This window comes from Miniopterus natalensis, chromosome 14 (assembly GCF_054644295.1).
Source record: "Miniopterus natalensis isolate mMinNat1 chromosome 14, mMinNat1.hap1, whole genome shotgun sequence".
NCBI lineage: Eukaryota > Metazoa > Chordata > Mammalia > Chiroptera > Miniopteridae > Miniopterus > Miniopterus natalensis.
The window spans coordinates 12,909,968-12,928,528 of record NC_142094.1 but is presented as its reverse complement, the minus strand read 5'-3'; the positions used below and the strand labels follow the sequence as shown (position 1 = coordinate 12,928,528).

Genomic DNA, 18,561 nt, shown 5'->3' with positions numbered 1-18,561 from the left:
TTTCTTCCACAGGGAAATAGCCCACTGAACTGTCCACAGGAGGCCCTGGCTTCCTCAGATGTGTGCAGAGATGGCTGAAATTGAGTAACACGAAATGGGCTTTTATTTTCTGTTGACTGTCACATTGTCTGACTTCTGCGGCTGTTTTAACACTTTGCCGGGGTTTACTTCTTGGTTCTGAACAGGGGGCGTGGGGAGCAGGTTGTGTCACTCAGGTTGTGCACATTACTGGGGACATTAAGTAAAGGTGTGTCGTTATTCAGAGAGAGGGGAATGACCGGGTTTCCAGGCAAGGAAAGTTATCGGAAAGACTTGCTTCTTTACAGTGCAGGGATTGCTTGATTTAGGTGAATCTGTTTTGGATCCCAAACTAGAACAGACACAGCGACTGCAGGCCCTTTGCTGGGTGCCTCTGGCTCACTTCTTTCCAGGTGGGGTGGGTGGAGCGGAGTGGGGGGGAAGGGGAAGGGAACTCATTTCTGAAGGCTGCTCTGTTCTGTAATTACCTCCGAGGCACCAGGCAGGGGTTTTCTCATCCTGTCTCTAATGTGCTGGTAATGTTACTGTCATTTGGCAGGAATGGCTACATATAAACTCCCGGGGTCAGAGGCAAGTCGCAGACTCAGGACCGATTACAACCTGAGTGTTGTTATTGCTCAGGACTCTTTGATTTGTAATCGACAGAAGCACAGCTAAAACCACTTTTGGCAAAAGGGAATTGACTGGCTGCACAAGAGATGGAAATCCAGATATAACAGGATATAACTTTCACGTTACATACATAATGTAAAAGGTTTAAACAATATCAAAGTTACATAGAATTTACCTGCACTCCCGGCTGATTCCATCTGTAGCTCTCAGCTTTAGCTGCACGTTAAGATCCCCCGGGAACGGAGAGCATTATGCTAAGTGAAATAAGCCAGTCAGAGAGAGACAAGCACCGTCTGATGTCGCTCACACGTGGGATCTAACAAACAAAGTGAACTAACAAGCACAATACTGACAGGCTCATACATAGAGAGCAGGCCAACGCTGTCGGGGAGGGAGGGATTGAGCAAAACAAAAAAAGAGAGAGAGAGAAAACCCAGGGACCATGGGCGAGGAGGGCAGGGTGGTGATTGCCGGAGGGGGAAGGGAGGTGGGGGAGGCGGGGGAGGGCATGGGGGGTAATGGTGACGGAAGGGGACTTCACTTGGGGCGGTGGACACACAATACAGCGTACAGATGATATGTTGTGGAATTGTACCCTTGAAACCGGTATATTTTGTTAACCAGTGTCACCCCAATAAATTCAATAAAAAGGAAAAGAAATCCCCCCGGGGAAGTTTTTGACATTCCCACTGTCCAGGCCACATCCCAGCCCAATTACATCCGAACCTATGGAGCGGAGACCGGGCCTCCGGGCTGTGCACCAAGCCCCCTGGGGCCCACTGCGCGTCCTGGCTGAGAATCGCTGCCCTAAACGCACTCTAGGTAAACACGTTTCTCCTTCTGCAAAAATAGTCAGAGCAAGAAAAACCAGCAGGCCTTTAAACAGCTTCTGCAGCCCAAGACGACAGGCACGCGTGGAGGCAAAGGAGAACGCTAGCGGGGCTCTGGATTTAAAAAATTAACTTTTATGTGTGTCATTCCTTAGAAAAGTGCTGCAGTGTTCGCTCTGAAGTGCCTTTCTCAGGTGGATTATGGCTTCAGTTCTCCGCCCGACGCACAAAGACACTGAGTGTTTCAAGGTGACCCTGCCTGTCCACCAAGGCACAGGGCAGCCGCCAGCCTGTCTGAAGCAGCGTTTCTCCAGTTACCCGAGCACCGAGTTCACTCGGAACGAATTATTCTTATTAAAACAAACTGAGAGGGACAAAAATTAAAAATGAAGCTATCAGCCATCAGCAGCCCAAATAGAGAATGAAACTCAGAGTTAGAAGCTTTTCAGGGTGTCTTTACCCACAATTAGTGGGTGAACAGTCACCTGTGAGGAATTTTGAAGAAAAATACATTTAAAAGTTACTTATATTTTAAATGTGCCTTCGAAATTTGGGACTAAAGTTTAATGTCAGGAGAAATTTTATTTTATATATTTAAAATAATTTATCCTCGTTGTTGAAAGTATTACAGAAGTTCCCTTTTTTCACCCCGCTGACCCCCTGCACCCTGCTCCAGCCTCCCCACCCCAGGCCTTCACCAACCACACTGTGTCTGTGTCCATGGGTTGTGCACGTATGCGTAGGAGTTCCTTAAAGCTGTGGTGCACGTACATGTGGAATACTGTGAAGCCAGTTTCAAAGAACTAGCATTGTCTTGGCTACATTATTATATTGTTCCTTTAAAATACGGGGTGGGGCAAAAGTAGGTTTAAAACTGAGTCCTGAAAACAGTTTATTCTTGTATCGTTATTTATTAATTATTGTATTATTTTCCATACCAACAACTGTAAATCTACTTTTGCCCACCCTGTATGATTATGCTAGATCGTTTATTTTTCAAAATAAATTTTAGAACTGTTCATTTTTATTTCATTTTGATTAAAAATAACGTTTCAATAACTATATATGGTGCCAGGTGGGTACTGAAAATATCAGGGGGCAGGGAGCACTTTGTGAAGCATGTGACTGTCTGACCACTGTGAAACTAATACAAAATAATATTGCACGTAAACTGTAATTTAAAAAGTAATAAAATAAATAAATAAATAAATAAATAAATCTTCAATTAAATGAGAATCTAAATCTTTTTTTTAAAATATAATTTGAACAGGGAAAGTTTAATATAAATAATTAATGATTTCAACTGTGAATTGGAGGGACAAGGGCGTCACTGTTAAGTTGCCTTGGAATTTACTGGCAGTCATGCTGGGGTGTGGTGGGGCCAGGCAGGGAGGAGCAGGGTGCCAGGAGGGCTGCTGGCCCCGGGGAGGGAGAGGCCACCCGGAGGCACACCTGAACAGGAGTCAGGGGCACAGCCTTGCCTCCTGCAAAGTCTCTCGAGTGCCTTCTACTGTCAAGGCTTCCGCCAGTTAGCAAAGGAACATATTCCAAAGGCCCAGATCAGTTTTTACAGTGCAGAAGTTTTTACAGTGCAGATAAGTTGAATTTGGAGCTGAGTGAAACCAATAAGCCGGAACACCCTAGGACCTGGGTGCTACTGGTTTAGTGAGTGTGGGCCGGGGGTGCTGTACCCTGCCTGGGGGAGCTGACCAGTCCCTCACGGAAGAACCATCCCTCTGGAAGCCAGGAGCACCTCTGTATCAGCAAGGCCCCGGCAGGAAACGAAGCAAACCTAAATGAGGTTAATTTGAGAGCAGTCTCTTGACACAGTAGTGGGCACAGTGGGGAGGCCACGAGGGAGAAGGCACCTTTCTGGGGCTACCTGCAGCCGAGAGTCTTTCCCTGCCAGGGCCTGGAGAGGCAGGAGGAGGTTACTAGAACTTGAAGTGTGTGGCAAGGGCTGCCGGACAGGATGACAGGAGCTGTGACCTTCAGTCCAGAGTGCAGCCAGCCAGGGCACCCATGAGGTGGGGACCACAGGCTCTCCTTCCCGTAATCTGTCAGTGCCACACCCCTCATCCCACCCCAACCCCCACAGCGAGTGAGCCCAACTGGAAGCCAGAAGGAGAACTGTCGGGCACTCAGCACAGCCCCCTGAGATCCAGCTGGATGGGGACAGGCCGTGGCTCGGGAGGGATGGACAGAGCTGACTGTGTCCCGAGACTGCTCCTCCTGCTCCGACTTCAGACCCTGGGCCCACTCGGTCCCCAGAGCATCTCCTCCACCAAGCTCTGAGTGAGGCCTGGGGTGGACAGGTCAGGGAGGTCTGAGATGTCCAGCCTGCGGAGGTTCTGGGGGGTTAGAGGCAGGCGAGGCCCCCGTTTGGAGATTTGGGGGCAACCAGCCAGCGAGAGCTCCTGCAAGGAGCTGGCCAGCTGGTGGAGGCGACTGAGACACCAGCCATCCACATGGGGACAGCGCTGCAACCACAGGGACTTCAGCCCCTTCAGGGCCAAGAGGTTGTCCAGGGCTTCGCAGTTGATGACACAGTCGCTGGCATCACAGCCTCTCTAGGTACCTCCCGGAAATTCAGCAACTGGGGAGAGGAGTGGCCACACCCAGGGGACCGAAGCCACTCTCTGCCGGGAACCGACTTCCCTTGTGCGCTTTGACATCTGCCTTTGGGGCCCATACTCTCCCAGAGCCTCCACGTCCTAGCCGCGGTCAGCGAGGAGCTTGAGCAGCGCCTTCCCCTTCCCCTTCCCCTTCCCCTGGCTGCCCTCGGGACCACCGCCCCGCTCAGGCCGCGGGTGCCCTGCCCCCCGGTTCCATGTGGGGCCACCAGATGCGGGATGTCCTGGGGCTCCATCTCGCTGAGATCACATAACCCGAAGGGGCGATCATCCAGATCTTACATAGTGTGGAACTAAGAAGTGTGCCTTAATTATCCCACCGTTTAAGAGTAAAGTGGAATGGGAGTTATAACACATTCCACTGTAAGTAGTAACCAAGTACCGTGTGCTAAAAACTTGTCACTCGCGCCTGAAGCAATACATATGAATTTCAGCATTAATTCAGTTAATAAGAAAAAAGGAAACAGCTAAAAGAGTTACATTCATCACCCACTACCTCCACTTCGAAATGTATAAAGGAAATAATAAAGAAAAGAGAACGTGTAATATAAAATAATAAAAAATTTTAAATATGAAATTATAAAAACTTAAGAAATCATACAAATTAAAAAAGGAGTGATACACAAACCTGAAAATGGGTGTTTGAAGAAGACTAAAAGATGTATAAGCATTGAGAAAGACTGAGGAGAGAGAAGTGAAATTAAAAAGAACACTGTGAATGAAAATGGGATAAAAAATTATATAGAGTGAACATTACATTGAATTTGGGATACAAATATATTTCAATGTGTTTGACAATATAATTGAATAGGACAGTTTTTAGGAGAACATAAATAATAAAAATGACCTAGTTGAATTTATAACAGAAGTAGAAATACAATACCAGAAAATATCAATGTAATTAACCTCATTAAGATTTAAATATATATATGTATATATAATAATCACAGAAAGAGCATAGGATGTTAAGATGCAGAAAAATTTATTTTATAGCTGTCTACATACAAATGGCTGTCTTCATACAAAAGATTAATTTGATCCCCTCTCTTACATCATACACAAAAATTAAATCAAAGTCCGTCAGAGACCTAAATGTAAGAGTAAAGCTATAGAAGTTTCAGAAGAAAATACAGGAGTAAACCATCATCTTGTATTAGACAAGGCTATCTTAGTTATGACACCAAAAGCAGAAGTTATAAGATTGATAAATTGGACTTAATCAAAATAAAAAACATTTCTGCTTCAAAGCATGCCATCAAGAAAGTAAAATGACAACCCACAGAATGGGAAAATTATCTATTTGCAAATTATATATCTGATAAGATAATTGCTTCCAGAATATATTTATTTTTCAAAGTTTTATAATTTAATAATAGACAAATAATTTAATTTAAAATGGGCAAAAGATCTGAATAAACGTTTCTCAAAAGAAGGTTAAAATATGACAAATAAGCCCATGAAAAGTTCTCAGTGCCATCAGTCATTAGATAGCACTTCATAAGCACCGGGATGGCTATCATAAAAAGGTTTTGACAAGGGTGGGGAGAAATTGGCACTTTCTCATACGTTGCTGGGGGGAATGTAAAATAATGCAGCCATTTGGAAAACAGGTTGGCCGTCCATCAAAATGTGAAGCATGGCGTTGCCCTACGGCCCAATGTCACCCCTGTCTCCACTCAAGAGAAGGGAAGATACATGTCCACATGAAACTGAGACACAAATGCTCCTAGCAACCTGGCTCGCAGCAGACAAAAGGTGAAGACAACCAAGTATCGGTCAGTGAATGAGTGAACACTTAGCATGCGGAATGCACATCAGTGACTTTGCTTGGTAACAGCAGAGAATGAAGAACTGATACATGCGGCAACACGAATGTATCTACACACACAACATTCTGCTTGGCTAAAGCAGCCAGCCACAAATATTGCACATGATGCGACCTTCTTGATATGAAATCTCCAGAACAAACAGATCTATAAGAAGAGGAAGTGTATTAGTGGCCGTTTAAAGCTGGCTGGGAATTTTATGGATGGAAGAAAAAGGACTTGTTTAATTTTAACAAATTAAAGTGTTCATGGGTACAAGATTACTCTTGAGGGGATACAAATGACCTAAAATAATTGTGGTGGTGAGCACACTACTCTGTAAAGATATCAAAAAGGATTACAAACACTGAAAAATGGGTAAACTTTATAGTATGTAAATAATATCCATAGTAAGCCGTTAATTGTTTTTTAAAGTAAAACCTATTTTAGAAAATTTGTTATGGAAACTAGTACTTACTAATAATTTTTGCTATATGACACTGAAAATGATCAGCAGTGGTATTTGTTTTTTACTTAACTGCTGGTTCCCTTGGTAGCAATAATAGATTAACATAATTTAAAAAGCCCAAGATTGAATATATATATGTATGTGTGTATATATGTGAGTATATTTATATTCAATATAAAATGATTAAAAATAATTTTTAGTCATTTATGATTTTAAAATATTCTGGTTCCTTAACCTGATAAAGTATATCTTGCAAAACATATTGTAAATATCCTTCTAATTGGCAAAAATAATATCAGTGAAGGAATAGATAAATGTACTATGCTCATAATGAATAGACTAACAACTTAAATAATTGAAACCTAACTATTGTATTAACTTAAATTTATCACAAAAACTGAAGTTTAAACAAAAAAAGGGAAATTATAAAAATTCCACAAATACAAACGCACATAGACATATTATTTATAGATTGAAAATATATAGTAACAGTTATAAAACATGGAGCAAAATTATGCAAAACAAGTGCATATCAATATCTGCTTTTGAGTTAAAAAATGGAAGGGATGGAACTAAAGAGAGTAAAAATGAAGCTTCAGATTCATCTGTACAATTCTGTTTAATTTAAAAGTTAAAGGTACAAAAATTAAAAAGTCAACATCTATTATTGTTGCAGTAGATACATGGATGTATGTTATCTGTAATTTACTGTGTTTTCAAATTTACAAATTAATTCTGGATGATTTTAATATTATTAAAACATTATTTCAGATTGCTAAATTATATTTTTAAAGAATTATGCTATTTAAAATTATTAAATTTCCATGTTAAAGGTATATTAATCAGTACTATTAATCTAAATGCCTGTGTGTACCCACTTCCCAATATAAACATAAAATGTATTTTATTTTAGTTTTATCACAATAAGTCAAAAAGATATTCAGAAATTATAGTATTTTCACCACCAGACACACTGATCACACAACTTTGTTAAATCATGTGAAATTAAGTGCATAATGATCATTAAAAAGAATTTTTTTATAGCTTTTGCCCTGCTAACTTTTCTTCTTTTTCTGAGAAAATTTTGGCACATTATATATTTCAAATTTACATAGTGTCTTAATATCATTTTCACTTAATTCCAATCTTGTATTAAAATACATTTTCCATGTAAATAAGTTTTTAAAATTCAACTCTATATTCAAAAGATGCACAAGAGAATCTAAAGCAGATGTAAGGTTCATAAGCCTTAATAACCATTTATTGAATTGATGGATTAATACATGGAATTCTAGCAGCAACTTCTTTCTTGATATTTGCATTTTTTTAGTAGTCAGCGAAATTAAGCCATTCAGTGTTTTCCCCCATCTGCTCCATTCAAGCCATGCTCATGTCAGTGCCGTACCGTTTTCAACCAGGCGTCGTGTACTAACACTCTGCTTTTGGGGTGCTCTCTGCCTGCTTCCCCACCTCCACTGCTTCACACAGAGGGAAACTGCATGAGCCCTGCTTCTACCCCACGGCATCACATTACCTCAATAAGACCACTTCAGGCAAAAAGGTTTGGTTTTTTAATTCATCTTTATTGTTGAAAGTATTACAGATACCCCTTTTTCTCCCCCATTGGCCCCTCCCCCCCCTCCTGCCCCCCTCCCCAGGCCTTCACTGCACTGTCTGCCCTTGGGTCATGCATATAGGCATATAAATTCTTTGGTTAACCTCTCTCCCACCCCACCCCACCCTTTTCCCTCTGAAATTTCTCAGTCTGTTCCATGCTTCTACGTCTCTGTATCTATTTTGTTCATCAGTTTATTTTGTTCATTAGATTCCACATATGAGTGAGATCATGTGATACTTGTCCTTCTCTGGTTTATTTCACTTAGCATAAAAGTTTTGATGCTTGTGTCATAGGCAGGCTTTTTAAAAAATGGTATAATGCAAGAAAGTACTTTCATAGCACCCAGCATATACTAATCAATGAAAGCTTTTTGCTATTGCTTTACCAGTTGTTTGACGAGAGATCAGGGAGGGAAAAAGGCATCCCATGTAATTTACGTTCATTTTAACAGAGAATTCAATACAGTACTTTCCAGTAACATTGTAACATCCATCATATTTGTTGTGTGTGCTTGCTTAAGTTTTAAATCTCTACAATCTTATTTACTTTTAAAATGTAGATAATGAAAAACCTATTTTATACACTCGATCAAAGATTAAATACATGTAGGTATAGATTAAACACAACTTTCCACAGCGCTGGGAGGAAAACCTATACCCTACTGGTACGTTTGATTATGTGCAAGCTGGAACTGGTCCCTAAATACCCTAGGATTTAAGAATAGTATTAGTAGTTATTATTTATGCAGAAATTTAGTGTTTCAACGATGCCTACATGTATTTAAGACTGAGTACATAAAATGTAGATGAGCACCTTCTATTGTATTTCATTGGCTCCAAGTATAACTTCTCTTTCATTTTCCAAAAAACAACAACCTAAAATCATCTAGATTCTAGAAAAAGTTGGGCTCTATTGTGTCTACTGTTTTGTATTTGCCTCCACAAGTAGTGCATTGTGGATACTTTTTAAGTAAAATAATGACAAAATAGAATTTTGCAAAGATTGTTACATTTAGGTTTTAAATCCTTTTAGAATTGCAACTGTGTGTGTAGAAAAACATTGCTGAAACATCAGCATCTCAGCTAGAAGTTCCCAGGGAAGAGGTTCTGCAAAACACTCAGATATGTGCAATCACATCCAGTTCTATTGCCACCAACTGCTGTGTGTTGAATATCAAATTTCAGAGTGTTAGTAACATATCTTCAAAATAAAGACATTTTGCATATGTTGGGTATATTGGCTTCTAAAGTCAAGTCATCTAAGAAAAGTCCCAGTTATTGCTGAGTTTTGTTGTTGAGGCCTTTTGAAAATCCTTATGTAAAATTATCTAAAGCAAAGGTGCCTACAAATGGAATTAAATTAAATGAGAAGAAAGGGAAGAGGTTTGATCATTGATTTTTACAACTCACCTACCCAAATGCCTACCTGCTATTTCTTAGATTCCTTCACATGTTCCTTTAATCCAAGATATATATTTAGGGAAAGTTAGTGATGTGGTTCAAAGCAAAAGGTGATTAAAGCTAAAACCCCTTCCTGCCCTCTCCTTATTAAATCCGAGTTCCTGCATGGATTACACACGGGCGGGGAGGTGGTGAGAGGCAGAAATGTTGAGGTAAAAAGCCCTGACTGGGAGGGAGAAGTCCTGTGGCCCTTGGGTGGGAGGCGTCTGAGGTCCAGAACTTCGGGGTGGCCTACACGCTCCCGCCCAGGCCAAGGCGGGGCCTGGCTGCAAGTGCACCCGGGGGATAACAATCTCCAGAGCAACATAGCCAAAAAGTGCTGTGCTCACACTTCTTAATTACTTAAGCATATTCTTGTCTTTATTTTTGTTGTTGACACTGTTACGTCCCCATTTCCTCTCCCTTTGCCCACTTCCACCCGGCCCCGAGGCTCCCTTGCCCTGGCATCACCACTCGGTCGTCTGTGTCTGTGGGTTATGCATAAATATTCTTTGGCTGATCCCTTCACCTTCTTTCATGCAGCCCCCCCCCCCCCCCCCCCCCGACAGCTCTCAGTCTGCTCCTTGTATTTATGCCTCTGTTGGTATTTGGTTCATCAGGCTATTTTGTTCATGAGCTCCCATATGAGATCATAGGGTATTTGTCTTTCTCTGGCTGGCTTATTTCACTTGGAGTAATACTCTCCAGGTCCGTTCACACTGTCACAAAAGATACGATTTCCCTTTTTTATGGCCCTGTAGTATTCCATTGTGGAAATGAGCGCTAGCCTTTCAATCGCTCGTCGGCTGGTGGGCATTTGGGCCGCCTTCACATGTTGGCCATTGTAAAATCGCTGCACAGAGTCATGGCGCGCCTCTGAGAGGGTAAAACAATCAATCCTTACGTTAAGTTCGGCCGGACAGCCGTTGAGAATAATTATTTAAGAAGTACGTTAAGGCTGGGTTGTGTGTGGGAAAGAGGAGCGGGATAGAGGCCGTGGAAAAGACGCAGAAGCTTGGCCCAAAGCCCGGCCAGGCGCTGGAGCCCTGCGCGAAGGCGACGCAAAGGGCCGATGGGGCCGGCGCGGCGCACCTCGCTGCGGGCCCTGGGCCTCGGCGGGAGCTGGTGGCAGAGCGTGTTCGCGGGGGGACAAAGGCCCCAGGCCCCTGTGCGCGGACAGCCTGGGGGGGCTGTGCTAACGAGGCTAAATCAAGGTTCCCCACAAAGGCACCTTTTCCGTGTCAAGCGTTCCATGTACTTTGCACTTTTGAGCTATAAAGTGCCTGGGGGGCAGGTCCAAAACACAAAATTAGTATAAAAAGTGTTAAACATGTGAACTCGAAAAATCTCTCAAATAATCACTTTGCCCGCTTCCCTTCCTTGGGAAGCATCCATCCGGCTCTCAGCTCCTCCAAAGCCGGCTCCCATCGCGGGGGCTGGCTTTCCTTGGCCTCAGGCCGTGCTTGGAAAGGAAGGTGGTTCTGGAATCAGCTGACGAGAAGCATAAGGAGCTCTGCAGGCATTTCTCCTCGGGCTCCAAAAATGCTCCCACGAGCCCTGTCCACTTCCCAGACCACGTCGCAGCCTCCACCCGCAGAGCCACCGCCCGAGGGTCCCAGCCCGGCGGCCCAGCGGCCGGCAGTTGACACACGTCTGTCCTTTCGCTTTGTCCCTGGGCCTCAGCGCGTCTGACTCAAGGAGACAAATGTGCATGGAATTTGCGTGGACAACAGCGATGTCTCGTGCAGACAGACTGGGGGGGCACCTGGCCTGATGTCTCCTGTAAAACCTTAGTGGACTTTGGAAAGTGCGACCTAAAATGTATCTCCAGGATGCGCCATTTCACATGGAACTTCACTGATTTTTCAGTTTGGTTTGAACTACTTCGTCTTTTATAAGAAAATGATGATGTTTATTAACTGTGAATTTAAAAGATGTTGAATAAAAATGCAGAACAATGGAGTTAAAAGAAAAAAATAGTAATTTGTCTATTATATCAAACTAATATTTTAAAAATCATTAAATACATGAATTATGTACACTTAAATTGTATGTAAAATTTGCATACAATGAATTGCAAAATATTTCACTGTTGAAATGTAAGCTAGTTTCAGCATTTCTAAAAGCTATTTAGGAATACTTAAAACTAGAAGTGTTTGTACCATATCCACTATTTTCACTACCAAAATCCATTTATAAGAAAATAATCAGAGATGTTTGCAGAATTTAACATTTAATAATAACATTTATAATAGCAAAGCATTTATAGATATTTTAAAAATCCCAAGTTAAAATAGTATGATTATGTTTTATAAACACATAGATTAAACACTGGATGTGCACAAAGTTTAATGGAAAACATTTATAAATATTTTAAAAATCCCAAGGTAAAATAGGATTATATTTTGCAAACACATAAACATAGGCACATATACTAAAACACTGGAAATGCACAGAAGGTTAAGAATGCCCATAGTGAGGTAGTAAAATTGCAGGTTGCTCATTTTCTTATATTTTCCAGAATTTTAATAAGCAGAAACAAAATCTATAACTAAGAAATAATGCAGAACCAAAAATAACCACAGGGGTGATGAAAAGGTATTTGAAAGGGTTTTAAAGATAATGTTATTTTTCTTAATCAGGCGGTTGATACTTGGGTATTTGTTTTTATGATGATGGTGATGGATTTTATGATTACATGTATTACATAAAGTGTTTGAATCCATTTATAATATTTTGAGGAAAAGTTATTTTATGAGAAAGTCATCACTCTTCTGATTTAAAAGTAAACCATCTGCAAAAATAGAAGAAAATGTATGTGTCCTTAAAAGTAATATTAAAATAAATATATTAAGCATGCTTTTTTAAATATTAAATATTTTTTAACTATTAAAGTTATAGTTAATAATACTGTATTGCATTGCATATTTGAAAGTTGCTAAGAGAGTAAACCTTAAAAGTCCTCATCACAAGGAAAAAAATTGTTTTGGAACTACGGGTGGTGTCTCAGAGGTTAACCAGACTTACTGTGGCGGTCATCTTGCAACATATACAAATACTGAATCACGTTGTACACCTGCGACTAGCAAACTGTTATATGTCAGTTATGCCTCAGTAAAAGTTTCTTTAAAAATTTAAAGATTATGAATGAGATACGCTCTCAATCTTAAATCTAGTTATGAAAAAAAAAACCAGAATGGCTAGTGCCTTCACTAACATGTCACTGATCAGGACTCAACCAACATTTTCGGCAGACAAATGTAAAAAATGAAAAGTGTATATTACTGAAAAGGAAAAGTTTTTAGTACTGCTGATGCTATTAATACCTATCTGGAAAATTCAAGAGAATTAATTGAAAAATTCTTATAAAAGAAAACCAGTAAGGCCCTGGTCGGTGGCTCGGTTGGTTGGGGTGTCCTCCCTTACCCCAAAAAGGTGGCCGCTGGGTTGCGGGTCAGGACGCACCCCTCGGCTTCAGGTTCCTCCCCGGGGGGCTCGTAAGGGAGGCAACAGGTCCTGTTTCTCTCTCAAGTCGATGTCTCTCTCTCTTTATCTCTCTCTCTCCCTTCTTCTCTCTCTAAAATCAATAAAAAACATATCCTCAGGTGAGGATTTAAAAAAGGAAAGAAAAACCCAGTAAGAAAATTCAATCAATTAGTTGGTTAACATTTTACTATCATAGCCCTGGCCGGTGTGACTCGGTTGGGCCCCATCCCTGGGTAGGGGGAGTGGAGGAGGCAGCCAAGGGGTGTTTTGCTCTCACATCGATGTTTCTCTCTCTCTCCTTCCCTCTCTCCCTAAAAAACAATGGAAAAAAATATCCTCGGGTGAGCATTAAAAAATAAATTTAATATAACAACATTGGTGGCCTCCCTGTGTATCAACACTAATCTGTTAGAAATTACGATGTGAGACTTCATGATATCTGGAATTGGTCGAGATAAGGGCTGTAATAAGTTTTCTGAGTGTCTCAGTTTGCCTGGGCTCCTGATAGAGGAATGGCAGGCAGGGTGAAGTTTTGGCTGCTGGAAAGTTCAGAGTCAGCCTATTTTTATAAACATGTAAATTACAAAAAAGCAATTTTTGTTCACTCTGAGGAAAACAAGAGGTGATTTTCATTCTTTCACTGCCTCTACTGAATTAGTATTCTAAATTACATTCATCTTGTACATTTGTTGTTTGTTTTTAGGTTTTTATTATAGAAAATCCCAGGTGTATACAAAATTAGCCATTAGTTTAATAAACATCCATGTACCCAGCACCCGGTTTTACAATTACTAACGTATGGCCAGTTTTGTTTTTTCTATACCTCTACCTACTTCTTCCCCTACACGATTATTTTAAAGCAAATTTCAGATATCATATTTATCTGTACTTAATTCAGTAAAAGATAAGAATTCTGTTTTTAACATGCTGTCAGACTAAAAAGAAAAGAGAATACCTTTACGTTATCAGATATCTAGTCAATTTGTCCAGTTGGTTTATGTCTTAATTTTGAACAGTTTGAATCAGAATCTAAATATATGTGCTTCTCTCCAATACTTCTCATTCTCTTGGAATTAAAAAAAACTTCTGTAGAGATTTCAAAGTGACTGTATCATCAAAGTGAGGTTTGGTATGTTCCTCCGCCTCTGTGTTTCCTCTAAATTAATAGTTGGGTCAAGAGGCTGGACCTGACTCAGTGTCGATATTTTTGAGGAGGCAGTAATATTTCAGGGTTGTGTTTCTCCACCAAGGCATACGTATGTCTAGTGGCCTCTCATTTTATGATGTTAGCAGCCACTGAGAAGCAATGTTTAGACCCACTAATAATTCATTGAGCGTGACAAATGGCGATAACCATTGTTACTACTTTTCTTCATGCATTACCTGGGATGCTTCTATAAATAACCTCCCCACTGCTATTTGATTACCTGCTGGTATATTTTTAATTAGAAAAATGTAGACAAAAGTTTCGTTCTTTCCCATTAGTTACCTGTGTTTCAACATAATAATTCGGTTCACTAGTATTCTCCCAAACTGACCAATTTATTTTTTTCTACTTATATTTTATAGCATTACTTTTTAAACCCTAATGGATTTGGGTCCATAATTCTTCATATGAATCAACACATAAACTTCCCATTTCATGTCCTGCTCTTTTTCTTTTTATGTGTTATAATTAATTCTCCACCATTATTTATTGAACCAAGGTATAACTTTATAAAAGCTTCATCAAAGTAAATTTAGGACACTTATCAATTTTGAATATTTTCACAAGTTTTCAAGATTTAATGATTAAACATAATGATGTGATAAAAATTATTTAATGCAACCCTCTTAATTCATTTCTTATTTATTCATTTTAAAGAATAAATCAGAGAACAGTTTGTTTCCGAATCAAGTATCATAAGCAATTTACATGAAATGCAATGTAAAATAATCACATTTTCCATAAGAAACTTTGTGCCACTTTAAATTCTCAGCTATATGGGGTGAAGAATTTCTTGTTTTCCAGTGCTATTATCAACATATTATTTTTAATCAATGCAAAATGAAATATATGATAAATAATGTCCCATGGTTAATATAAACGTTGGTTACTCAACTAGCTAATTTTTCTGAACCTTACAATCTCAATTCTAATTTCGCTTTCTTCCATAGATGCCTATGAACACTCAAGATGGTTCATGTACATATTCAAGTTGATATTACATACATTTCAGGTCTTCCGGGTACAATTCTGCACCCAACTCTGTGTGGGGGTTTTCCCCATAACACCAAGCAATTCTTCAACACCAGTGAGACAGCCTGCAATTCACCCCAATTCTGATATTACTTACTGGGAGACAGCGTCAGGTTTCAGGTTAAGGGCTCAGTTCCATAAGACTGCCCTTCGTTTCAGATACTAATTGCAAATCTGGGTTGTTACCTGTGCTTCTGACCAAGTAGCTACAAACCAGAGGTTCTCACCACTTCTTGGGTTCAATTAATTTGCTAGAGAGGCTCACAGAATTCAGGAAACCGGTTTCCTCACTTGATTACCACTTTATTACAAAGATGTGAAAGGACATGAATTAACAGCCAGATGAAGAGATACACAGGGCGAGGTATGGGGGGAAAATGTGAGTTTTACACCCACCTGAAGGCCTCTCTCCCTACATCTCCATGTGTTCATGAACCGTGAAGCTCTCAGAACTGTTTTGGGGGTTTTAATGGAGATTTTCTTCCAGAAGCGTGGTTGATCAAATCATTGATCATAGGTGATTGAACTCAGTCTTCAGCCCCTCTGCTCTCCTAGGAGGTGAGGGTGGAAGGAAGGTGGGGCTGAAAGTTCCAACTCCAGTCACACGGTTGGCTCTCCTGGCAGCCGAGATGCCTTTATCGCTCTCATCGCAGGAAATTTCAAAGTGTTTGAAGCCACGTGCCTGAAATGCAGATGAATATTTCTCCTTCTAAACCACAATCTCACACCAGCCAAACTGCCTCTATGCCGCGTTATGTTACGGCTCCTTGCAGAAAAGTCTGTGTTTCTTCCTAAGTCTTGCCAATGAGAGGCAGCTCTGGGAGGCCAGTCGTGTAACCCCGAGATCAGATATAGGCAGAGAAGCAAAAATAATAGGATGTTATTAATTAGAGTGAAAACAACTGGTTAGTTTTACTTATTAAATGAATAAATGAAGGGAATGAAGGAATCACTTGGCCTGTAGGGGCAGAGCTGGAGGGGCAGTGGTCGCAGGAGTCCTAGTAAAAGCAGGGGAGGGAAGAGCAGATAAGAAGAGGGGAGCCACATGCCTGCCACACCCGCCCTGTACCCAGCGGTGGGACTCAGGCATTTCTGCCACTCCCTTCTCATTTGACTCTGCTGTGTCTGTTTGCTTTCAGCAAGTTAGAACGATTTTTAAATCCTGAGTCCACAGCTGCCGGAATATTTACTTCTCCTAAATGAAACCACTCTTTCTGTTCATAATTCAGGATTCTGGTGCTGCAACAGCAGCTGAATTGAAAATCAGCACCACAAGGTGACTCATCAAAATGGCCAGGAAAGTAAATCACACATCAAATAGAGCCAATTCCTTCATTCTTCCTGTCTGATTATATTTCCTTAGAAGATAAAATATTTAATCTGTGCTAGAGCCATGGAACCCAGAGGCTCTTACCAGTGAACAGCCTTAGTGCAACAGGTTATATACATTCATCTTAGCTCTTTAGAGTGTTTGCCTGGAATACAATTATGCTCATGAGGTCATTTGGCTGAGCTTTGTTGGCTTATATTATTCTGGAGAATTTTTTTTCAGCAGAAGTAGCTCAGTGCTGTCCTGTCTTCTCATGCCATCCTTGATTGTAAGTGATTACAGTTTAAACCATCTGGCCCGGAGGATTTTATATCTAGCCGCTTCCCTTTTGCACCAGAGGGTATGATGTGAATGCATTTACTACGTAGCATGTAGTTTATTATGAAGAATGCTTTAATCTAGTCAGCTCGAAGAAATGGCAATCGACGTTATGAGCTAATCTCAGGACGTGAGAGAAAACCGGGTGTGGGTGTGGGTGTGGGGATAAGACAGAGAGTGAGCGAGTGAGATAGAGAGTCGTGTGTGTTTCCGTTTGGAGGGTCTGTATTTATTTCTCCAGCAACAACAAACAGAAGAAAAGACAGAGAAAGCCAGGGGCGAGGGAGAGGAGACATGCCCAAGGGGACACAGCAAGTCAGTCCGCATTTCCTCCCGGGGGGTAGAGTGGCTGGCCTGGCCGCCAGGGTCCGCTTCCTCTCCTTTTGTCTCCCTGGTGGCTCCTGGCAGCCTTTCAAATCTGAAACTCCATGGTTATTTTAGGGGCAATGTTTGCGAGGCCAGGGAAATGCTAGATGCCCACTTTCACGGACACGTGAAAGGTGAGAGGTCTCCGTGGCACTTTGCACGCCTCCCTTTCCACGGCACCAGGCCCCCCGGCCCTGGAGCAGCACCAGCTGACGTGCACCAGCCCCTGCAGATGTCCCGAGGGGCTCCCTGGAGCTGTGATCCTCGTGCTCCATGGGAAGCACAGTGAGCGCCACGTGGCCGTTCACATCCCCTCATCGCTCCCCGCTGCCCCCACGGGACGCCGGAGCGCCTTCACTAGGCCTTTGCTTTCGGGTTCACTCAGGCTCCTGCTACACCTGCAACACGGGCATCTCTACACGCTTGAGTTTGAACTTGCTGAAGCAGTTCTCAGGGGCCCCTGCTGGCCCTGGCCACTGTCAGAGGGAGAGCCCCGGGTCCTCCACGGGACAAAGTCTGCTGGTCGTGCCCTTCCCGGTGTGGAAGGGGTTGGCTGTCCAGGGCTTCACCACTGCCGCCGACGTGTGGGCCGAAGAGCGAGCTCAGAGACACGCCGAGGCTCTCTCCAGGACTGTGTGGCTGTCACGGGTCCCTGCCGCAGGCAGGGCAGGCTCCACCCACCGCGGCTGCTGCAGAGGCCATGGGGGCCCCAGGCCCCAGGCGGTGGCTTCTTTGCTTGGCTGCCTCTGGCCTTTTCTGAAACAGGAATTCCTGATTTATGTATGTAAATGTTCTTGGGCAACTTGAACTTGAACAACAAAATGACACATCCTTTTGAACTGATAAGAAAGAAGAAAGGAAGCCTTGAAGCTCTTTCTTTCCTATGCCATTTATTTCACTCTAAACTGCATAATTTAATTATGGCTGCTATTGTTGAGGGCAGAATTCAGAGGCAAGGAAGAGGCACACAAGATAATATAATAAAGAAATACAAAACACAATATAATTAATACATTTATTGTCTTGTAAGAATTATTTAATACCATAGAGGAGACACAGCAACATAAACCCTAGAAAGAAATCTCCAAGCAGATAAGGTTCCTAGATGCTACTTGTAGGCAAAACAACCAGCTTTAGATTTTTATGGGGTTAGACTGATGTCAGAGGATACCTTGTAGTCTTGTCCCAGAAACTATTTCTGAGATATCCTGACATAGATCTATGTATTTAGAGAAAACAAATGACTATAAAACATAAAGATATGCAAACATATACATATTATTGGTTATAATCTCTGAATATTGAGGTTATAGGTAATTTAATTTGTATTTTTATCTGCATATCTTCTAATTTGCATCCAATATAAATTGTAACTGT

The 18,561-nt window shown here is 41.5% G+C and overlaps 1 pseudogene; it reads right to left on the bottom strand.

The window, feature by feature from the left end:
• Positions 1 to 3,359: 3,359 nt before the first annotated feature.
• Positions 3,360 to 4,350, bottom strand: LOC107523865 (distal membrane-arm assembly complex protein 2 pseudogene; annotated as a pseudogene).
• Between the last annotated feature and the right edge of the window lie 14,211 nt (positions 4,351 to 18,561).